The sequence below is a fragment of the Talpa europaea genome, assembly GCF_964194135.1.
Source record: "Talpa europaea genome assembly, chromosome: X".
Lineage (NCBI taxonomy): Eukaryota > Metazoa > Chordata > Mammalia > Eulipotyphla > Talpidae > Talpa > Talpa europaea.
This window is the reverse complement of record NC_140081.1, coordinates 33,242,290-33,267,710: the sequence shown is the minus strand read 5'-3', so window position 1 is coordinate 33,267,710 and position 25,421 is coordinate 33,242,290. Positions and strand designations below refer to the sequence as shown.

At 39.3% G+C, this 25,421-nt stretch overlaps 1 protein-coding gene across 1 annotated transcript in view; it reads left to right on the top strand.

Annotated features, from left to right (window-relative positions):
- Window positions 1–25,421, top strand: part of DGKK (diacylglycerol kinase kappa) — a gene marked incomplete at both ends in the record, with an annotated part of 170,847 nt that overhangs the window by 89,173 nt on the left and 56,253 nt on the right. The gene's annotated exons all lie outside the window — the stretch shown is intronic.

Genomic DNA, 25,421 nt, shown 5'->3' with positions numbered 1-25,421 from the left:
CTTCAGATGTATGTTACCACGTACACCTACCACCACAGCACCCCAAATTCTCCACCAGAGCTATCACACTACTATGCTGCTAAATCAGTTTTTCTCAACAGGGGGTGATTTTGCCCGCCCCCCCCCAGGAGACATTTGACAATGTCTGAAGACATTTTTGATTGTTACAACTCAGAGGTAGAGGGTGTGCTACAGGTTTCTAGTGAGTACAAGCCTGGATTCTGCTAAACCTCCTACAGCATATAAAACAGCATAAAGATCTGTCTAACCCCAATATCTACAGTGTTGATGTCAGGAAAACCTGACATAGACTTTCTAGCTTCTTAGATGCTTCTGTCAAACTGATTAGTCTGGACAAGAAGAAACTAAATTATGAGCTTTTTCTTAGAAGACTGTTCCCTCTGCCTCACTCCAGATCTCTCCCCGAAAGGAGTTTGCACCCTTATCAGGCACCAGGATTTTTGTGACTGTATCCAGGAGATATCTCTATATCTCTTGGATCTGGTGGCCAACAGGACTTAGGCTTTTAGGTCTCACAAGACTTCAATCAATGGAGAAAAAGAACTTAACCTGCTATCACCCCGTAGGGCATAGCAAGAAGCAGTAGTCTGAGGAACCCAATCTCTCTGTGAAAGAGACCTATTAGCTTATCTTCATAATTTCTGCCTGAGGTGCAAGCTTCTAATTAAACACACATCAAAGGACCATCTGTAATCCTTTCCAGAGACCTCAGTGGGTAGACACCATCACCACACTATTCTTCTGCCCTACTCCAGAGCCCTAGTATCTCCCTTTACGTGTATCTGGTGCCCCAGTTTTTGCTACTGCTTCCCAGGAGATAACCCTTGATTACCTGGTTCTTGTGAACAGTGGGGCTTGAGTTCCTAAGTCTCACAGAACTATAACAATTGAAAAGACAGTTTTTTGACAGGCTACCACCCCTAGCACACCACACAGACAACAGACAAAAATACCTAGTCTATCTGCAAAAGAGCCTATTTTATTGTTTTGGAGTTTTGCTCTGAATGGCAGGCTTTTGGTTTAGCACACATCTAGGGGCCTATTGAGGTACTCTCTGGGAACAGAGACTGTGGATGTATTCTTTGTGCCTCCCTCCCACTCACCTCTGGTTGCTGGTATTTCCTACAAAGAAGTTTCTACATTTGTTTGGTACACTGATTTTTGTAAATATCACCCAGGGTACACCTCTAGGTTGCTAGCACTGGTGATGAGTGGGACTCAATGCCTGTGGTCCCATAAAACTGTATATATTTGCATACTTCATAAAGTTACTACCTAAGGGTCTGTCTTCTAATCAGCCTTAATCTATTTGCTAAGATACTCTCCATTAGAAGATTGACATGTCTTGTACACCCTAAATTTCTGGGAGTCACTAAAAATAAAATAAATTGGACAGTCACAAAGTTTTGAGAGACAACCAAGAGCTAGGGCAAGGCAGAGTGATCAGATTCATCCCTACACAAGATCACTCTCTCAAGACCAGGAGAGGTGGCTATTTTATCTAATACATAGACACCAAAACAGAAAGTCAAGGAAAATTAACAAACATGGAAATATGTTTTTAGTGAAATAAGATAAAACCTCAGAAAAAGTCTTTAATGAAATCTGGATAAGTTATTTACCCAATAAAAAAGTTAAAAAATAATGGTCAGGGCCTCCCCGGTGGCGCAGCGGTTGAGCACTGGGTTGCGAAGCTGCCCACAGCCTCTGCAGTGCCGGTTCCATCCCGGCCGCTGGGTGAGGGTCCCACATGGCATGACAGACCACTCCTGCCGCACCCACTGCTCCCCTCAACAGTGTACTTCAGTCCTTCTGCCTGTTCTGCTCCCCGCTCTGACTCTGGTAAATTCTCTCACTCTCCTGTGCTTCTGACTGTACCCAGTGCTTGTATGAATAAATAAATAAATAAATCTTTTAAAAAATAAAAAAAAATGATGGTCATAAGTATGCATACTAATCTCAGGAAAGAACAGCAGGTGAATACAGTCAGAACTTCAACAGTGAGACAGAAAATGCAAGAAAGTAAAGTTATAGCTATGCCCCATTCTTCTACAGTTGCCCACAGCTAAATCTTTGGGCACAGGAAGTTCATATATGAGATACCCCTTGATTGCTAGACCCTAATATCTAGGAAGCATGCATTCCTAGACAACACTGAGCTATATAACCAGAGACACAGCTCTCTGGTAGCAGACAACTACCCCCATGGCAGTGAGGCAACTACTTTGGCTAATTCAGAGAAACAGAGAGTCAAGGAAAATGGGGAAGTAGAAGAACAAGTTTCAAATAAAATAACAAGATAAAACCTTAAAAACCTCTGTAAAAGACTAATGAAATGGACATAAATAACCTACCTGATAAATAGCTCAAAGTAATGGTCATAAAGATGTTCACTGATCTGAGAAAAAGAATGAATAGAATGAATGAGCTAAGAGAGATCTCTAACATAGATAGAAGAATGCAAGAACTGAAATGGAAAATTGAGGGGTTCAAATCCAGACTAGATGAAGTTGAAAAATGGTATGCGAACTAAAAGATAAAGTAGTAGGACTTACACAAACAGAGGCTCAAAAAGAAAAATTAATTAAATACACAGAAATTGACTTGTGGGAACTATGGCACAACATCAAGTGGAATAACAACCATATTATAGGAGTTCCAGAAGGAAAAGAGAAAGAGGTAAAGAGGCAGAAGACTTAGATGAAGGGATAATGAAGAAAACTTCCCTAACCTAGAGAAGGAAACACACACCTAGGCCTAGGAAACACAGAGTTCCCAACAAATAAAACACAAAGAGACCCACACCAAGACACAATAAAATTAAAATGTGAAAAATTAATGATAAATAAGAAATGTTAATAGGAGAAAAATGAACTCCCATAAGGCTATCAGCAAATTTCTCAGAAAGCTTTGTAGGCCGGAAGGGATTGGCATGATGTATTCAAAGTGTTGAAAGAGGGGCCTCCGTGGTGGCGCAAGGGGTTAAGACACAGCCTATGAAGCTATCTGCAGCCACTGAAGCACCAGTTCGATCCCCGGCCAGGGAGGAGATCCACATGGTGCAGCAGACCTCTCCTGCCTTGCCCACTGCTCCTCTCAGCAATGTATCAGTAGATCTGCTTGTTCTGCTCCCCGTTCTGTCTCTGGTGAATCCTCTTACCCCCCACACCTCTAGTCTATACCCCAGTTCTTATATGCATAAATAAATCTTTAAAAAAAGTGTTGAAAGAAAAAAAGCATATATCCCAAATCTTTACCCAGTAAGTCTATTGTTCACAACTGAAGGTGAGATGAAAAGTTTTGCAGACAAACAAAAGCTAGAGAAATTAATCACCATGGTCTTGCAAGAAATGTCAAAGTAACTTCTATAAACTAAAAGAAGTAACAAGAAGCTATGGAAATGTAAAACTGTCACAGAAAAAAATATATATTATAAAAACAGTAGACTAATTACATTTAAGGTAACATGAAAAATGAAAAAGGACCAATATCAATCAAAGATACAACAATCAGTTAAGACATACATAAAAGTAAAAGTTGGTGGGACAACATGACACTAAAAACAAAATGTAGGGAGGAGGAGTATAAAGATATGAACTGTCAGAATGAACTCAAAATTAACTTGTTATCAATTTAAAATAGAATTTTATATACACAAGACATTATACATGAATCAAAACAAAAACAAATATACACTAGAAACCCAAAGGAAAGCATAAACAGATTTTCAAATAACACCAAAGAAATTTTCCAAACTACAAGGGAATGGAACAAGGGTGGGGGTAAGGAAGAGAGGAACTGAAAAAAAGAGTCTGAAAACAATTAACCCAATGAAAATATACACCTATCAATAAACATCTTAAGTGTAAATGGACTAAATTATCTAAGCAAAAGACATACACTACCTGAATGGGATCAAAAACCATGAGCCAGTTATATGCTGTGTGTGAGACTCACATTGGATGTAAGAACATACATACAGTGAAAGTGAAGGGATGGAGTCTGGCAAGATGGTGGGAGAGTAAAGATGCCAGGTTTCCTCCATACACTCACAACTAGATTGCAGCAGAACAAAGCCAATATGCACACTAGGAGGAACCATCTGTCAGAAAAGCATAGGAAAATCTTTAAGTGACCTGCCTTTATAATAATACAATGCTTGCATAGAGTAGATGTCAAGAACCTGTTAATAATAGGAGCAAACACCCCAGGATAAGGATCTGTGCTAGAAAATAGAACAGCTCCCAGCCTGTGACCACAAATCAACTGCAATCCATGTCCGGCACTGCATCTAGTGCTCAGAAATAGACTAGAGTAGAAATGGAGATAAAACTATAAAAGACAATAAGATGAAGGTGCTGGCCTAGAGGAAGGAATTACTGTGAATACAAACCACACAACTCAGGTACTCCACAGCATAGTAGGAAGCGTGACTCTCTGATGCTCACTGGAGGTCCTTTTGCCCCGGTCTTCTTTTATACCTACTACCCCTTACCAGTACCAGCTTTCTGGTTATTTCATAAGGTACAAGGACAACAGTTTGAAAGTGTATCCCTATTAGACACATAAAAATTAAAAATGGGGATACAGAAAGCATAACACAAATGGTGGGGTGAAAAAATACCCTGAGAAATGCAAATCAAAACCACAATGAGGCACCACCTTACACCAGTGAGTATGCCACATACTAAAAAAACAGGCAACATATGCTGGTGAGGATGTGGAGAAAAAGTAATTCTCCTGCACTGGTGGTGGGAGTGCAAACTGCTCCAACTACTATGGAAAGCTGTATGGAGGTTACTCAAACTACTGAAAATGGAGCTTCCATATGATCCAGCAATTCCACTCCTAAGAATCTAACCAAAGGACACAAAAGCATTGATTCAAAAGGACACTTTCACCCCAATGTTCATTGTAGCACTTTTTACAATAGTTAAGCTATGGAAACAACCCAAATGCCCAAAAATCGATGACTGGATCAAGAAGATGTGGTAAATATACACAATGGAATATTACTCAGAAATCAAAAAAAGATAAATTTTTGCCATTCACAGCAACATGGATGGAGGTGGAAGGGATTATGCTCAGTGAAATAAACCAGAAAGTGAAAGAAAAATATCAGATGGTTGCAATTATAGGAGGAATATAAAGGAACCAAATAAGGGATCAGGGAAAAAAGTAATTATAATAAATTAAAAATCAAAATCAACAGGCAACTATAAATCAGAGACATTCTACGGGGGAGGAGGAGAGAGTAGAATCAAAACGGGTGGGAAGAGCACAGGGGACTATGGCGATGGTACACAGTTGAATTAGGGGTGGGAATTTCATGGGGACTACATGTGAGAGGAGAAAGCATGCATTGTGCAAAAATGAAGTCTGATATAAAAACTATATGAAATAAAAAATAGTAATTTAAAAAAAGAAAAAAAGCACCCTGAGAGGAGTCTCAATGCAGCAGAACTGCAGAACATGACTGAAGAGGAGTCAATTACAACAATATAACAATGCTTACGGAATTCAAAAAAAATGGAGGATATAAAGCACTATAACAGAATAAAGATGAAAATACAAGGCTGCTACAATTAAAAATAACAGAACTAACAAGCACTAAAACTGAATTTAAAAATACAACTGAGGGTCTTAACAGCAAATAAAGAGAAACAATAAAGAGAAATGAGAGCTTGAAAACATACAAATAAAACAATGCAAAAAAAGTAAAACTATGAAAATTGTATGAGAGCACTTTAGGATAGCACAAAGAGAAATAAGATCCATGTCATGGGGGTCCCAAAAAAGAAGAGAAAGAGAAAGGTATATAAATGAACTTTAAGAACTAATTGCTGAAAGTTGTTTCAATCTGGGAAATGAATCAGACAAAATGATCCAAGCGAGCTAAAGTGTTCCAAACAAAATAATACTGGACAGACATGTACCAAGAAACTTTATAATAAAGCTGTTAAAACCAACTACAGGACAGAATACTAACAACATCACAAGGAAAAAATGATAACATGTAAGGGAACCCCAACCAGACTATTGGCAAACTTTTTATTAGAAACATTACAAGCAGGAAGGTATAGGCAAAGGGTATTTAAAAGCTCTTAAAGAAAAAGAATTCCAGTCCAGGATCCTTTAAGATTAACATTCAAGATGGAAGGGTAAGAAGCTTCATTGGAACAAGGCGCCCAGGCAGGGGAGCGGGACTCAAAAGGCGCCATTCCCGCGCCACTGATCTGGGCTACAGCCCGCGTCCTGGAACTGAGGGCTTTGGAACTGAGACCCGGGCGGAGGCCCTCCCTGAGTGAGCAGGAACAAGGCGCCCAGGCAGGGGAGCGGGACTCAAAAGGCGCCATTCCCGCGCCACTGATCTGGGCTACAGCCCGCGTCCTGGAACTGAGGGCTTTGGAACTGAGACCCGGGCGGAGGCCCTCCCTGAGTGAGCAGGAACAAGGCGCCCAGGCAGGGGAGCGGGATTCAAAAGGCGCCATTCCCGCGCCACAGCCCGCGTCCTGGAACTGAGGGCTTTGGAACTGAGACCCGGGGCACGAAATTAGGGGCGTGGGTTCCCCACGACGGTGGGGCACAAGGCAGACACAGCACCCCAAAGCCGTTGAGGTGTACCCTACCATCCCCGCTCTGCTCCCTGTCCCACAGGGTGGAAAATCAGCTCCCCAAGGGCTCTAGGAGAGATCTCTGGTGCCACCTAGCGACTTGACCCCAGCACAGGCTACTGAAGGAGCTAGTGGCCAGCTGGGGAGTTAGCCCACACCGGGCCCCTTCTGAACAAGTAGTCTGAGCCCACAGGGAGAGCGAGCACACACAGCCGGGGCAGACCAGGCGCGCAGAAGAGTGTGCCTGAGACCAGAAGCGCAGGGAGTGTGTCCCACATCACCATTTTAGAACAGGGACATTTCTTCAGTAAAGACTACCTGCAGAAGGCTTCCTCAGGAGCCAGAGGTGAGCGGGGGAAGTTCGCCCACGCCAGACCCCCTCTGGCCTGCAGTCCAAGCCCAGAGGGGAGCAGGAACCCACCGCCGGGGCAGACCAGGCGCACAGGGGAGTGTGTCCCCACATCGGCATTTTAGAACAGGGACCTTTCTCCAGTAAAGGCTGCTTGAAACTGACAGATGACTCCTGGAAGAACCAGAGGGGAACAGAGAAGCCCACCCAAGATGCCGGCAAGTCCCAACAACACAGTGTCCCAACGCATACGGCAAATTAGAAAACAGACAGTAGGGAGGAGAAGAACCACACGCAACCTAGCAACTCTCCAGAGAAAAAGCACACCACAAAAAGAAAACCAGCCCCCAGATTGCAACGACAATAACTTGGAAGAATTTCTGAGCCTTCCAGAAAGAGAATTTAAAATTGCCGTGATTAAAAAACTGACAGAAGTCATAAAGGAAAACAATGATAAGGGAAAAATAATCAACGATCAGAAGAATGCAATTGAGTCCCTAGAGAGGGAAAACAATGGTCAGAAGAAAGAAATTGAGTCCCTAAAGAGGGAAGTAAAAGAAATGCAGGAGATCAAAGAATTAATGGAAGAACTAAAGAATTCTGGGAAAAGCAATGAAAGCAGAATAGATGAAATGGAAGAACGAATAAGTAATCTTGAAGACACAGAAATAAAAAGAACCAAAACAGAAAAGGAAAGAGAAGTACGAAGGAAAAAGAATGAAGAAAGACTTCGGGAACTATCTGACTCCATGAGGAAAGGAAATATAAGAGTTATAGGAATACCAGAAGGAGAGGAGAGAGATGTAGGAACAGAGAAAATATTCAAAGAGATAATTGAAGAGAACTTCCCAAATGTGAAGAAGGAGCTGAAAATTGATATACAAGAAGCAAGAAGAACACCAAACTTCCACGACGAAAGGAAAAATACAGCAAGACACATAATAGTAAAGCTCCCAAGAATCCAGGACAAGGAAAAAATAATGAAGCTGGCAAGAGGGAAGAAACAGATAACATTCAAAGGAAAACCAATCAGGCTGACATCAGACTTCTCCGAAGAAACACTACGGGCAAGGAGAGAGTGGAGGGACATAGTCAACAGACTCCAAGAAAACAGATGCCAACCAAGAATACTCTATCCCGCAAAGCTCTCCTTCCTCTTTGAAGAAAGAATATGGACCTTCCCAGACAAACAGAAACTCCGGAATTTCATTGCAACTAAACCCCCACTCCAAAAAATACTACAAGGAGTCCTAAAGCCAGAACCTCAGAGCGACGAATAACAATGAAAGAAGGCCAAAAAAAAAAAAAAGTTATTAAAAGAATAAATAAATAAAATCAAAGGAAAGACAAACACAATGGCAAATACAGATGTTAACATATCAATATTAACTCTAAATGTAAATGGACTAAACTCTTCAATAAAAAGACACAGAGTTGCAGCCTGGATTAAGAAACAAAACCCAACCTTTTGCTGTCTCCAGGAAACACATTTAGCTACAAAAGATAAAAATAGGCTCAAAGTTAAAGGATGGAAAACAATCCTACAAGCAAATGGACCAAAAAAGAAAGCAGGAACAGCTATACTTATATCAGATAAAACAGATTTCAAACTCAAAAAGATAAAAAGAGACCCCAATGGTCACTACATTATGATCAAGGGGACAATACTTCAAGAAGAAATAACACTCATTAACATATACTCACCAAACGAAGGAGCACCAAAATATATCAGACAACTGTTGTCCTCTCTGAAAACAGACATCAGAGAAAACACATACGTAGTGGCAGACTTCAACACACCACTATCAACAATGGATAGATCAACAAGACAAAAAATAAGTAAAGAAACCAAAGCTCTAAATAAAGACCTAGAGCAATTGGGCTTAACAGACATCTATAGAACACTAAACCCCAAAAAAATGGAGTACACATTTTTCTCAAGCGCACACGGATCATTCTCCAGGATCGATCACATACTGGGGCACAAGACAAACATCAACAGATACACCAAGATTGAAATCATATCAACCATCTTTTCTGACCATGAAGGCATCAAACTAGAAATAAACCATAAAAAGAAGGCAAGGAACTTTCCTACCTCATGGAGATTAAAAACCACACTACTGGAAGACCATTGGACTAATGAGGAGATCAAAGAAGAAATTAAAAAATTTTTTGAATTGAACGACAAGGAGGACACCAATATCCTAAATGTATGGGATGCAGCAAAAGCAGTAATAAGAGGAAAATATATAGCAATAGAAGCTCACATCAAGAAACAAGAAAGAACGCAAAGAAACAACCTAATCTCGAAGCTCAAAGATCTAGAAAAAGAACAACAAAAAAACCCCAAAACCAGTAGAAGAAAAGAAATAATAAAAACCAAAGCAGAAATAAATGAAATTGAAACTAAAAAAACAATCCAAAAGATCAATGAAACCAAGAGCTGGTTCTTTGAAAAAATCAATAAAATAGACAAACCCCTAGCCAGGCTCACAAAGGAAAAAAGGGAGAAAGCACAAATAAACAGGATCATCAATGAAAGAGGAGAAATCACAACGGACACAGCAGAAATCAAAAGAATAATCAGTAACTACTATGAACAGTTATATGGAAACAAGTTTAACAATCTAGAGGAGATGGACAAATTCCTACAACTCTACCATCACCCAAAGCTAGATAAAGAAGAAATAGAACACCTAAACAGACAAATTACAATTAGCGAAATTGAAATGGTAATCAAAAACCTCCCCAAAAACAAAAGCCCAGGACCTGATGGATTTACAAATGAATTCTACCAAACATTCAGAGACGAATTAGTGCCTATCCTTCACAAACTCTTCCAAAAAATTGAGAAGGAAGGGACAATACCAAACACGTTCTATGAAGCCAACATTACACTAATACCAAAACCGAACAAGGACAACACAAAAAAGGAAAACTACAGGCCAATCTCCCTAATGAACACTGATGCAAAAATCCTCAATAAAATTTTAGCTATCAGAATCCAACAATGTATCCATAAGATAATTCACCACGACCAAGTTGGATTCATTCCAGGGGCACAAGGATGGTTTAACATCCGAAAATCAATCAACGTTATCCAACACATCAACAAAAAGAAATATAAAAACCATATGATAATATCAATAGATGCTGAGAAAGCTTTCGACAAAGTGCAACACCCATTCATGATAAAAGCCCTTGAAATTCTTGGGATACAAGGAACATACCTCAACATCATAAAGGCCATCTATGACAAGCCAACAGCCAGTATCATTCTCAATGGTGAAAAGCTGAAAGCAATTCCATTAAGATCTGGAACAAGACAAGGATGTCCACTCTCACCATTGCTTTTCAATATAATACTGGAAGTCCTAGCCAGGGCAATAAGACAAGAGAAAGACATCCAAGGAATCCAAATAGGAAAAGAAGAAGTCAAACTATCACTATTTGCAGACGATATGATATTATACATAGAGAACCCCAAAAACTCCACAGAAAAGCTAATTCAACTCATCAATCAGTTCAGTAAAGTGGCAGGATACAAAATCAACACGCAAAAGTCAGTAGCCTTCCTATACACAAACAATAAATCTGAAGAAGAAGAAATCAAAAAGACCATCCCTTTTGTTATTGAAACAAAAAAAATCAAATATTTGGGAATAAATCTAACAAAAGAGGTAAAGGACCTATACAAAGAAAACTATAAAACACTGTTAAAAGAAATAGAAGAAGACACAAAGAAATGGAGAGACATCCCCTGCTCATGGATTGGAAGAATAAACATTATTAAAATGGCCATCCTTCCAAAAGCAATATACAGATTCAATGCTATTCCAATCAAAATTTCAATGTCATTCTTCAAAGAAATAGAACAATTATTGATGAAATTCATATGGAATCACAAAAAACCCCGAATAGCCAAAGCTCTCCTGAAAAAAAAAGAAGGGAATGGAGGCATCAGACTCCCAGACTTCAAACTATACTACAAAGCCATAATCATCAAAACCGCATGGTATTGGAACAAGAACAGACATACAGACCAATGGAATCGAATAGAAAATCCAGAAATAAACCCACAGGTTTATGGTCAACTAATCTTTGACAAAGGAGCAAAGACTATGCATTGGAGCAAAGAAAGTTTGTTCAATAAATGGTGCTGGGAAAACTGGGTCGCTACATGCAAAAGAATGAAGCTTGACCACCACCTCACACCATACACAAAAATCAACTCAAAATGGATTAAAGAACTAGACATAAGACCTGAAACCATAAAATATATAGAAGGAAATATAGGCGAAACACTACGTGATTTGCACATCAAAGACATCTTTACAGACACATCACCCAAAGCAGTGATAGTGAAGGCAAAGATAAACAGCTGGGACTATATCAAATTAAAGAGCTTTTGCACAGCAAAAGAGACAATAACAAAAACAAAGAGAAACCCCACCAACTGGGAGAACATTTTTGCACCCAACACTAATGATAAAGGTCTGATCACAAAAATCTGCAAAGAGCTGATGAGTCTCAACAACAACAAAGAAAATAATCCAGTCAAAAAATGGGCAGAAGAGCTTAAAAGAAACTTCTCTGAAGAGGAAATGCAAATGGCCAACAGGCATATGAAAAAATGTTCAACATCACTTGTCATCAGGGAAATGCAAATCAAAACTACCATGAGATACCATCTTACACCAGTGAGAATGGCACATATTAAAAAAACTAGCAACAACAAATGTTGGCGAGGGTGTGGAGAAAAAGGAACTCTTCTGCACTGTTGGTGGGAGTGCAAACTGGTCCAACCACTGTGGAAAGCTGTGTGGAGATTTCTGGACCTACTAAACATAGAGCTTCCATATGACCCAGCAATTCCACTCCTAGGTATTTACCCAAAGGACACAGAAACATCAATTCCAAAGAACACCTGCACCCCTATGTTTATGGCAGCACTGTTTACAATAGCTAAGCTTTGGAAACAACCCAAATGCCCAAAAATAGATGACTGGATCAAGAAGATGTGGTACATATATACCATGGAATATTACTCAGCATTCAAAAAAGATAAACACATGCAATTTGCTGCAACATGGATGGCGCTGGAAGGGATCATGCTCAGCGAAATAAGCCAAAAAGAAAAAGAAAAATACCGGATGGTCTCACTCATAGCAGGAATCTAGAAAACTTAAATAAGGGACCAGGAAAATGAATAACTATAAGAAAGTGAAAATCAAAATCAACAAAAAACTATGAACCAGAGACACTTTTAGGGGGGCGGGGGCGGGAGGGGAGGGATTGGGGTCAGAATGGGGGGCTGCAATTGTATGGGGAATATAACAATAAAATTTATAAAAAAAAAAAAAAAAAGAAAAACAAAAACTGGACCTCCCTGGTGGCGCAAGGGCTTAAGTCTCAGCACTATGAAGATAATCAGCAGCCACCATATCACAAGTTCAATCCCCAGCCAGGGACTTAACCCATATAGAGCAGCAGACCTCTCCTGTCTTACCTGCTGCTCCCCTCAGCAATGAATTTCAGTAGATCTGCCAGTTCTGCTCCCCACTCTGTCTCTGGTGACTCCTCTCAACCCCTCCCACCTCTGGCCTACATCCCAGCTCTTGTATGCATAAATAAATAAAATCTTAAGAAAAAAGAAGGGGCCTCTCTGGTGGTGCAAGGGGTAGGACGCAACACTGTGAAGCTACCCGCAACCACTGCAGCATGAGTTTGATCCCCCGCCAGCCAGGTGACCCACATGGTGCAGTAGACCTCCCCTGACTCACCCACTGCTCCCCTCAGCAGTGTATTTCAGTCAGTCTGCCTATTCTGTTCCCCACTGTCTCTGGTGAATCCTCTCACACCCCACACACACCTCTGGCCTGAACCCCAGTTCTTGTATGCATAAATAAATAAATAAATAAATAAATCTTTAAAAAAAGAAAAATAATTTATCAAAACCAAAAGATTATTATAAAGCAACACAGTATTAAAAATAGAGGCATCAGACACCTAAATCATTTAACATAAAGAGGAATTGGAGGATGAAAGTAATAATGTGGCCCATCAGAATGTGTCAGAGGGGCCTCCCCTGGTGGCTCAGGCAGTTGAGCACAGTGCTATGAAGCTGTTTGCAGCCTCTGCAGCACCGGTTCGATCCCTGCTGGCCAGCTGGCCGGCACGGGTCCCACATGGCGGGGCGGACCTCTCCTGTCTCGCCCGCTGCTCCTCTCAGCAGTATATTTCATCAGTCAGCCTGTTCTGTTCCCTGCTCTAGCTCTGGTGAATTCTCTCACCCTCCCGTGCTTCTGACTGTACCCAGTGCTTGTATAAATAAATCTTAAAAAAAAAAAAAAAAGATTTATTTATTTATTTATTTATACAAGAACCGGGGTACAGGCCAGATGTGCAGGAGGTTGAGAGGATTCACCAGAGACAGAGCAGGGAACAGAACAGGCAGACCAATGAAGCACACTGCTGAGGGGAGCAGCGGGCGCGGTAGGAGAGGTCTGCACACCATGTGGGACCCTCGCCCTGTGGCCGGGGATAGAACCGGTGCTGCAGAGGCTGCGGACACCACCAGGGGAGGCCCAATAAGCCCAATAAATAAATCTTTTTGTTTAAAAAAAAGAATGTGTCAGAGGCCAAACTATCCAAAGGGGATTACACAAATAACCCATCAGCAGAACCCTCAAACAAAAATTAATAAAAGTAACACATAAGAAAACAAATGGCTTTAAACAAAACAAAAGGAAGACCTCAAAAAAAAAGAAGGCAAGAAAATCAAACACAAAAAAATCATAACAAAATGGCAAAGATAATCATCTTAAATGTAGAGTGACTGAATGGATTTCAAAATGAAGTCTTATGTTCTGTTGTTTACAAGATACATACTACCAACAAAAACAAAGCACAGACTTAGAGTTACGGGCTGGAAGACAGTTAAACAAGCAAATGGCAACCAAAATGTTAATTATATTTATACATATAAAAATACATGAAATTTTAAAAGGTAATAAGAGATATAGCTAGATAGAGACCTATATTATGATTAAGGGTCTAATAGAACAAGAAGAAATGATATTCATAAATATATATGTAATAAATATATGGAGTACCAAAATACACAAGACAAATAACAGAACTTAGGAGAGACATTGATAACAACTCACATAATAATAAGGAAATTTAGTTCTCCCCTTACAACAATGGACAGATAAATAAGACAAAGAATAATTAAGGACACAATAGGTCTAACAGAAATCTACAGAATTCACACTCCGCATGTCAACTGCTACATATACATGTTGTTTTTTCCAAATTCACATGAAATATTTTCAAGAATAGACCATATCCTGGGACATAAGTCAATTGTCAATAAGAACGCAAAGATTAAAATTAGACCTAGTATTCACTCTCATCATAATGCCATAGTTGGAAATTAACTATAAGAAAAAAAGAACAAGGGCCTCCCCGGTGGCGCAGCGGTTGAGCGCTGGGTTGCGAAGCTGCCCGCAGCCTCTGAGGCGCCGGTTCGATCCCCGGCTGCTCCCCGGCCACCGGATGAGGGTCCCACATGGTGCGCAGACCTCTCCTGCCGCCCGCTGCTCCCCTCAGCAGTGTACTTCGGGCCTTCTGCCTGCTCTGCTCCCCGCTCTGGCTCCCCTCAGCAGTGTACTTCGGGCCTTCTGCCTGCTCTGCTCCCCGCTCTGGCTCTGGTGAATTCTCTCACCCTCCCGCGCTTCTGACTGTACCCAGTGCTTGTATAAATAAATAAATAAATCTTTTAAAAAAAAGTTAAAAACAAAAAAAACAAAAAACAATTATAAACCAGAGACACCCTGCAGGGGAGGAGGAGGGAAAAGGATCAGAGGGAGGGAGGGAGCACAGGGGACTGAGGTGATGGTGCACGGGTGCATTGGGGAAGGAAACTCTATGGGGACTACACCTGAGGGGGTGGGGGAAGCAAATATTGTTTAAAAATGAACAATGGTGTAAAATATACACAAATTTAAAAGGAGGGGGGCTGTTCTTCAGCAGAAGTGAAAGAGGCTACCAGATTTCCTTCTGGAGGCTGCGTGTGTATTGTTTTGGGCAGAGATGCTGAAGCTGCGCTAGAGAGCAGCGCCCCCTGCTGGGCGAGGGCAGAGAGCGCGGTTGGAGCTGGCTGGGAGAGAAAGGACCAGAAGGAGGTGGCAGCTGGTCCAATTTTGTTTAAATTTAATAAGATGGGCCTCCCCGGTGGCGCAGCGGTTGAGCGCGGGTTGCGAAGCTGCCCGCAGCCTCTGCAGCGCCGGTTCGATCCCCGGCTGCTCCCCGGCCACCGGAGGAGGGTCCCGCATGGCGCACAGACCTTTCCTGCCGCCCGCTGCTCCCCTCAGCAGTGTACTTCGGTCCTTCTGCCTGCTCTGCTCCCCGCTCTGGCTCTGGTGAATTCTCTCACCCTCCTGCGTTTCTGACTGTACCCAGTGCTTGTATAAATAAATAAATAAATAAATCTTTAAAAAAAAATAAAACTTTTTCAGAAAATCTTGGGGAAAAAAAGAACAACTATTAATACATGGAGACTAAACAACATACTGCTTAATAGCTATTGGATAAAAGAGGAAATCAAAGCAGAAATTTAAAAATATCTTGAGACAGGGGCCTCCCCCAGTGGCGCAGCAGTTGAGCGCTGGGTTGCAAAGCTGCCCGCAGCCTCTGCAGCGCTGGTTCCATCCCCGGCCACAGGGCGAGGGTCCCACATGGCACACAGACCTCTCCTGCCGCCCACTGCTCCTCTCAGCAGTGTACTTCGTCAGTCTGCCTATTCTACTCTCCGCTCTGGCTCTGGTGAATTCTTTCACCCTCCTGTGCCTTTGTACCCAGTGTTTGTATAAATTAAAAAAAAAAAATTCCCATATAAAAATATCTTGAGACAAAGAAAAATGATGATGCAAGCTACCAGAATCTATGAAATAGAGCAAAAGCAGTTTAATTGGGTGTGTGTGTGGGAGAGAGAGATAGAGAATATCACAAATAAAAGGCAAGTTACCACAGCACAGAACTACAAAGGAGCACAAGAGACTAATATGAGCAACTATAAATTCAATAACATTGAGGAAATGGACAAATTTCTAGATAATATAGTCTACCAAGACAAACCCAGGAAGAGATAGATGAATTGAACAAACCAATCACATGAAAATGGTAATAATAGGGCCTCCCTGGTGGCACAAGGGGTTAAGACAAAACCTATGAAGCTCTCCGCAGCCACTGCAGCCAGCATGAATTTGATCCCCGGCTGGCCAGGGAACTACCCACATGGTGCAGCAGACCTCTCCTGTCTCACCTGCTGCTCCCCTCAGCAGTGTATTTCGGTCAGTCCTCCTGTTCCCCACTCTGTCTCTGGTGAATCCTCTAACCCCTCACCTCTGGCCTGTACCCCAGTTCTTGTATGCATAAATAAAGGAAACCTTTAAAAAAAAAAAAAGAAAATGGTAATAATAAATCTGCTAAAAAAAAAATAGCCCAAAACTAGTGAATTTAGAAATGAATTTTATCAAGATTTTAAGGAAGAACTAATGCTCATCCTGCTCAAATTGTTTTTAAATACAAGAGGGAATGCTCACGAATACATTTTGCAATGTGAGACATTACCCTAATACAGAAACCAGACAAAGATAGAACAAGAAAACTATAAACCAATATTCCTAATGAATATTGACACCAAAACTTCAATGAAATTATAGCAAATCAAATTAACACTATATCATGAAGATCATACACTATGATCAAGTGGGATTTATCCCAAACATGCAAGAATGGTGTAATATATATAGATCAATTAATGTAATACATCATATAAACAAAAGTAAAGATCAAAATCTTATGATATCAATAGATACAGAGAAGTATTTGATAAGATTCAGCACCCATTTATGATAAAAACTCTAAACAACATGGGAATAGAAGAAACCTGCCTCAATGTAATAAAAATAAAATCTCAGGGCCTCCCCAGTTGCGCAGTGGTTGAGAGCTGGGCTACGAAACTGCCCACAGCCTCTGCAGCGCTGGATCGATCCCTGGCCACCAGCAAGGGTCCCACATGGCGCACAGACCTCTCCTGCCTTGCCCGCTGTTCTTCTCAGCAGTGTAATTCATCAGTCTGTCTTTTCTACTCCCTGCTCTGGCTCTGGTGGATTCTCTCACCCTCCTGCGCTTCTGACTGTACCCACTGCTTGTATAAATAAATAAATAAATCTTTTTTTTAAAAAATTAAAATAACATCTCACAAACCACCAGCTAACATAATACTTTATGGTAAATGACAGAAAGCTTTCCCCTTAAGATTGGTAACATGACAAGAATGCCCATTGTCACCTGTTATGCTTAAATAGTAAATGTTTTGGCAGAGCTATTAGATAAAAACAGGAAATAAATGGAATCCAGGTCAGAAAAGAAGTGAAACTGTCACTATTCACAGACAATATGATATGAAAAAGTTAGTAGATGGCAACAATATCTAAGAATCCATGTAAGGAGGTAAAAGACCTATACAATGAGAACTGTTAATAAAGAACTGAGATAGCAACATAAGAAGTTGGAAGGATATGTCATGCTTCTGGATGGGGAGAATCAATATAATAAAAATTATTACCCCATTTAAATGATATATAAATTTAACACATTCCACATTAAAACACCAGTAATATTTGTCAAAGGAATTGAACAAAAAATATTGAAATATACATGGAAACACAAAAGGCCTCGACTAGCAAAACCAACCCTGAGAAAAAAGGAGAGAAATGGAGGTGTCGTGTTACCTGACTTCAATCTTCACTACAAAGCAAGAGTACTGAAAAACACATGTTCCTTCTCTACAGCAAAAGAGACAGCAACCAAAACAAAGAGACACCCTACCAAGTGGGAGAAAATATTTGTACACCATACAACTGGTAAGGGACTGATAAAAAAAGATCTATGTAGAGTTTACACAACTTAATAGAAACAAAGCAAACAACCCAATCAAACAATGAGCAGAAGATTGAAAATGACACTTCTCCAAAGAAGAAATGCAAATGGCCAACAGGCATATGGAAAAATGTTCAACATCACTTATTAGCAGGGAAATGCAAATCAAAATGAGATACTACCTCATACATGTGAGATTGGCACTTACTAAAAAGCAAGAAACAACTGCTGACGAAGATGTGGAGAGAAAGGAACCCTCCTATATTACTGGTAGAAATGTGAACTGGTCCAGCGACTATGGAAAGTAGTGTGGAGATTCCTCAAAACAGTAAAAATGGAGCTACCATATGAACCAGCGATTCCCCTCCTAGGAATTTACCCAAAGAACACAAAAACACTATTTTTTTAAAATGTTTTAAAGATTTATTTATTTATTTATACAAGCACTAGGGTACAGTCAGAAGCGCGGGAGGGTGAGAGAATTCACCAGAGCCAGGGCGGGGAGCAGAACAGGCAGACTGACGAAGTGCATTGCTGAGGGGAGCAGCGGGCAGCAGTAGAGGTCTGTGCACCATGTGGGACCCTCGCTGGTGGCCGGGGATCGGACCGGCGCTGCAGAGGCTGTGGACAGCTTCGCAACCCAGTGCTGAACCGCTGCGCCACCGGGGAGGCCCAACACTAATTTTAAAGGAAAACTACACTCATATGTTTATAGCAGCACTATTTACAATAGCTAAAATATGGAAACAATCTAAATGTGCCAAAACAGATGAATGGATTCAAGAAGATGTGGTAGATATACACAGTGGTGTACTACTCAGTGATCAAAAAATAAGAAAGATAAACTCATGCCATTTGCAGCAACATGGATGGAGCTGGAAGGGATTATGCTCAGTGAAATAGATAGACAAGAAAAACATAAATATCAGGTGTTTGCACTTATGTGCAGAATATAGAGAAACCAAACAGATGATTAGGAAAAAGACAAAACTTGCAAGCTGACCATAGAACTAAGGCATACAGCAGGGCAGGGAGAGAATGGGGAGGGGTGAAGACAGGGCAGGGAAGAGCATAAGGGATAGGGGAGATCACAGATGCTATGGTGGTGGGAGAACTACAGGAATGACACCTGGGAGAGAAATCAAATAATGTCCAAACATTAATAAAATGTAAGAAAAATCAATAAATTAATTGATAAAAGTAATAATTAAAAAATAAATACATGGTACTGGCACAAAAATAGATACATGGATCAGTAGGATAGAATTGAAAGCCCAGAAATAAATTTACATACATACCAGCACCTAATCTATGATAAAACAACTATGACAATAAAATGGGGAAAGGACAGTCTCTTTAATAGATGGTTCTGGGAAAATTGGAAAGCCAAACATAAAAGAATGAATTTGGATCACTTGCTAACCCCATACACTAAAATAAATTCCAAATGGGTTAAATATTTGCGTAAATAGAATGCATAGAAGAAATAAAATACATAGAAGCAAACATTGGTGATGTGTTCCATGAGATCAACCATAAAAGTATTTTTAATGATTCAGCTCTCAGGAGAGTTCAACAATTGGGGTTGCCTCAAGTTAAAAAGCTTTTATACAGCAAAAGAAAATAGAGGACAGTTATGAAAGACACCTTATTAAATGTAACTGATATCTGTAACTATCAATCTGTAACTGATAAAGGATTAATATCCAAGATATATAAAAACACATAAGTAAACAACAAAAAGCATTTAATAAATGGTCAGCAAATATGAACTGATGATTCATTGAAGCAGTTACCCAGAACCCCAACAGATATGAAAAAAATGCTTGGCATTGCTTCCAGTAAGATAGATGCAGGTTTTAAAACCACAATGAGATACCATCTCACACCTGGGAGAATGGAACATATTAAAAAGATCTCAAACAACCATTGGAGAGGATACAGAGAAAAAGGATCCCTATTAAATTGTTGGTGGGAATGTAAACTGGGGCAACCAATATGGAAAGCAATCTGAATTTACCTAAGGAAAAAAAAAAAAACGATAAATGGAAATACCATACAACCCTGCAATCCCACTCTTGGGCATATATCCAAACAATATAAAACCATCAACATAAAAACCCATATGTTAATGTTGATAGCAGCATTACTTACAATAACTAAGACATGGAAGCAGCCCAAATGTCCGTTGATGGATGGATGAATGGATCAAGAAGATATGGTGAACCCATGCTGTAGTGGCAGGACAGGAACAGGGCAGGTTTCCTATGATTTGAGCAGACGGGGTAAATGGGGAGTCCTGGAACCCTCAATAGGTTCCTCAGGCTTTTATTGAGCTTTTACATGTAGTGCAGCAACCAGGTACATGGCAGACAGGAGTGCCGGGGGGCCAGGAGGCCGACAGGCCTCCAAGCCCTCGGCAAGTCTTCACCCTGGGCTTCTCTGGCGTTCTTTCTCCCCTTCTCCCCTCCTGTTCTTTCTCCTGCCTTTCTCTCTTGGTGACTATCTCAGTACTACTCCCATAGCCCCCAGAAATAAATAAGACAACAATGTAACAACTGCAGGTGCCCTATCAGGCAGGGCAATTCTGATGGCGGGAGGGCAGAAAAGCCTGAAAACCATTTACCCTACACATGCTATGGATTGCTAATCAGCAATAAGAAAGAATGAAATGCAGCCATTTTCAACAAAATGATGTGAGTTTGAGGGAATTTGTGTAGTAAAGCAAGTCATAATGATAGTAACAAACTGGAAATTTACATACTAGATATCTTGATAACATAAAACATGTTCAAAAACCAGTGGACATTGATAAATATCATGAGAACTCTGAGGTTAAGGGAGCAGGTGGTGTGAAGGGAATAAGGGGATAATATGGAATGGTGGTGGGGGAGGGGGGAGAAAAACCTTCAGTGGACTGTGCAAAAAAAGTTAAAGGGAAAAAAGTCTATGCAAATGAATAACAAAAAGAAATCTGGTATTGCTTTATTTATATAAAATAGATGTTCTAACAAAGACTGATAAAAGACATAGATGGATATTATATAATTATAAAGTTGTTAGTGCATCAAAAAAACATAATACTTTTTAGTATATTTGCACCCAATATAAGAGAACCAAATATATATAAAGCAAATGTTAGCATTCCTAAAGTGAGAAATTGAGAGCCATGCAATAACAGCTGGAGACATTAACATCGATAGATGTATCATCTAGGCCAAAAGAAAAATCAATGAAGTGACAGTGGTCTTAAATGACACATTGGAACAGGTAGATAAATAGATTTCTACAGAACTTTCCATTCAAAAGCAGCAAAATATGTGTTCTTCCTAAGTGCAAATGAGACTTTCTAAGGAATAGCTCATGTATTGGGACATCAAACAAATCTCATTTTTTTTCTTTTCTTTTTAATTTTTCTTACACTGTTGTTCATTTTTGTACAGTATTTGACTTCTCCCCTCAGGTGTACTCCAGTAAATATCCCACCTCAAGGTCCTTTGTGTTCTTCCCTCCCCTGTTTTTATCCCTTTTCCTCTCCCTCTCCTGTTTTAAGCCTCAGATCTATAGTTGCCTACAAGTTTTGTCTTTTCTTTTTTTGACCCTCTATTTGGTTTCCCTAAATTCCTCCTATAAGTGATATCATCTGATCAAATCCCAACAAATTTAAGGTTAAAATAACATCAAGTACCTTTTTCTGATCATATGGTATGAAGCTAAACATTGAGCACAAAATGATAGCTGGAAAGATAACAACATGCACTGAACAACTATTATTGTTCAGGGGACATTAAAAATATCTGAAGACAAATGAAAATGAAAATATAATATCAAAATTTGGGGGATAAAGCAATAGTGGTTATAAGAGGGACATTCATAGTAATACAGGTTTATCTCGATAAGCAAGAAAAAAATTTCAAGTAATTTAACTTTATATCTAAAGGACGTAGAAAAGAACAGAACTCAAAGTTAATAGAGAGCAGGAGATAATAAATATCAAAGGAAAAATAATGAAATACAGATTTAAAAGAAAATAGAAAAGATCAATGAAACTAAGATAAACAACAGATACCACAGAAACACAAATGGGGGACTACTATGAACATCTTTATACCAACAAATTGAACACATGGAAGAAATGTGTAAGTTCCAAGATTTATGCAACCTACCAAGATTGAATCATGAATAGAAAATCCTACCAGACCAATCAATAGTAAGGAAGTTGAAAACTAGTCAAAAACCTCTCTCAAAAAAAACGTTCAGAACAAGACAGCTTTACTAATAAGTTCTTCCAAACATTCAAAGACTTAATGCCTGTCCTTCTCAAACTCTTTAAAAATAACAGGAGAGGCAGGATTACTTCCTAACTTATTTTACAAGGCCAGATTATTACCTTGATACCAAAACCAGACAAGGACATCACAAAAGAAAAGATAATTATAAACCAATATTCCTGATGAACATGGGTACAAAAATTCTCAACAACACATTAGCAAGCAAAAATGCAAAACATAAAATTATAAAATTATACACAATTACACAATGATCAAGTAAGATTTATTCCAGGGAATGCAATGACAATTTACCATTCATAAACCAATCAACATGACACCACATTGACAAAATAAAGGGTAAGTATCATATGATTCTCTCAATAGACACAAATAAAGCATATGACAAAATTCCACACCCATTTATGATAATAATTCTCAATGAAATGGCAATAAAAGGAATGTAGCTCAATACAAAAAGGCCCTAGCTAACATTGTACTCAATGGTGAAAAACTGAAAGATTTTATTCTAAGATCAGGAGCATGACAAGAAGGATGCCCACGCTTGACACTTTCATTTAGCATAGCATTGCATCTCCTGGGCAGATAATTAGGTAAGAAAAAGAAATAAAAGGTATCAAAATTGGAAAGGCAGTAAAACTGTCACTATTTTCAATTGACATAATGTATACATGGCAAACCCTAAAGACTGCTAAAACACTATTAGAAATAATAAATACAGTAAAGTTGTAGCACATAAAAATCAATATACAAAAATCACTTGCATTTCTATACAAAAGCAGCAAAATATCAGAAAGTGAAATTAAGAAAACAATCTCATTTGCAATTACATCAGATGGAATAAATATCTAGGAATAAACTTAACCAACAAGATGAAAGACCTATACACTGAAAACTATTAAGACATTGTTGAAAGAAATTGAAGACACAAATGGAAAGATATTCCATGCTCATGTATTGGAAGAACTAACAATGCCAAAATTACCATTTTACATAAACCCAATCCCTATCAAAATCCAAATAGCATTTTTAACAGAAATAGAACCAACAGGCCTAAAATTTGTATGGAACCACAAAAGACCCTGAATAGCTAATGCAATCCTGAGGATAAAAGGACAAAAATGGAGGCATCATGCTCTCTGACTTTAAACTTTACCACAAAGCCATAGTAGTCAAAACAGTATGGTACTGGAATAAAAACAGACACACAAATCAATAGAACAACATTGAGAGCTCAGACATAACCATTACATATTTGGACAACTAATTTATGACAAAGGAGCCAAGAATGTATAATAAAAAAGAGATGGTCTTTTCAATAAATTGTGCTGGGAAAACTTTGCAGTCACATGCAAAAGAAGGAAACTGGAACATTATCATACATCTTTCACAAAAGTTAATTCAAAATGGATTAAAAATTTGAATGTAAGACCTAAAACAATAAAATACATAAAATAAAACAGAGACATGCTGCAGGGGAGGAGGAGGGAGAGGGATCAGAGGGAGGGAGGGAGGGGTGGAGGAGCACAGGGGACTAAGGTGATGGTGCACGGGTGCAATGGTGAAGGAAACTCTATGGGGACTACACCTGAGGGGGTGGGTGGAAGCAAGTACTGTTTAAAAATAAACAATAATGTAGAAAATAAAAAAATAATTTATTAAAAAAGAAAAAAAAACTTTATGAAAGAATAATAATAAACTGTGAATAGGTACAAAACAAACATTAAAGTTCTCTTGTTTCTCAGAAAAACAGACAGAATAAGTTTAGCACCGTCTTTGTGGATTTGACTCCAACAGTAAGGAAACAAAAGCAAAAATAAACAAATGGGACTACATCAAACTAAAAACCTTCTGAATAGCAAAAGAAACCATCGTAAAAATGAAAAGACAACCTATTGAATGAGAGAAGATATTTGCAGATAATACATCTACCAAGGATTAATATCCAAAATGTATAGAAAACTCGTACAACTTAACAACAAGCAACCTGGTTTAACAATCATTAATTCAAAAGGGCACCTGCACCCCTATGTTTTTAGCAGCACGATTTACAATAGCTAAGCTATGGAAACAACCCAAATGCCCAAAAATAGATGGCTGGATCAAGAAGATGTGGTACATATACACCATGGAATATTACTCAGCATTCAAAAAAGACAAACTCTTGCCATTCGCAGTGGCATGGATGGAGCTGGAAGGGATCATGCTCAGCAAAGTAAGCCAGAAAGAAAAATAAAAATACCGGATGGTCTCACTCATAGCAGGAATTTAGAAAACCTAAATAAGGGACCAGGAAAAAGACTAATTATAATAAAGTAAAAATGAGAATCAACAAGCAACTATAAACCAGAGACACACTACGGGGGTGGGAAGCAGTGAAGGAGGGGAGGAGGGATTAGGGTCAAAATAAGAGGGGTGGGAATTGTATAGGGAATGTAACCAAGATGAAAATGCATACATTGTACAAAAATGAAAAATGATGTCAAAATATATATAAAATAAAAAAATGGCAGAGAATCTGAAAAGAATTCTCAAAAAATACATAGATGGCCAAAAGAGACATGAAAGAATATGCATCATCACTAATTATTAGGTAAATGCAAATAAAAACCGGAATGAGCTATCACCTCACACTTCTTAGAATGGGTATAATCACAAAGACAAGAAGCAAATGTTGATGAGGGTGTGGAGAGAAGAGAACCCTGGTACACTGCTCAGGATGTGAATTGGTGCAGTCACTATTGAAAAACAATATGAAGATACTCGGGAAAATTAATAATACAATTGCTATATCATTCAGTTGTTCCACTTAAGGTATTTATTCAAATAATTTGAAAACACTAATTCTAATAGATCTACACACTCCTACGTTCGTTGCACCATTATTTACAACAGTCAAGATATGAAAACACCTAAATGTCTATTGGCAAATGAATGAATAAATTAAGTGAATACACACACACAATTCATAGACACAGTGGACTACTACTTAGTCATAAAATAATGGGTGGATCTTGATGGTATTATGCTAACAGAAATAAGCATTGGAGAAGGATAAATGCTGTATGATTTTCACTTGTGTGGAATATAAAAATACAAAACAAACAACCCTCCACACACATTCATAGATACGAAGAAGAGATTGTTGGATACAAGAAAGGAAAGGGTTGGGGTGGATGAAATGGAAAAGGGATT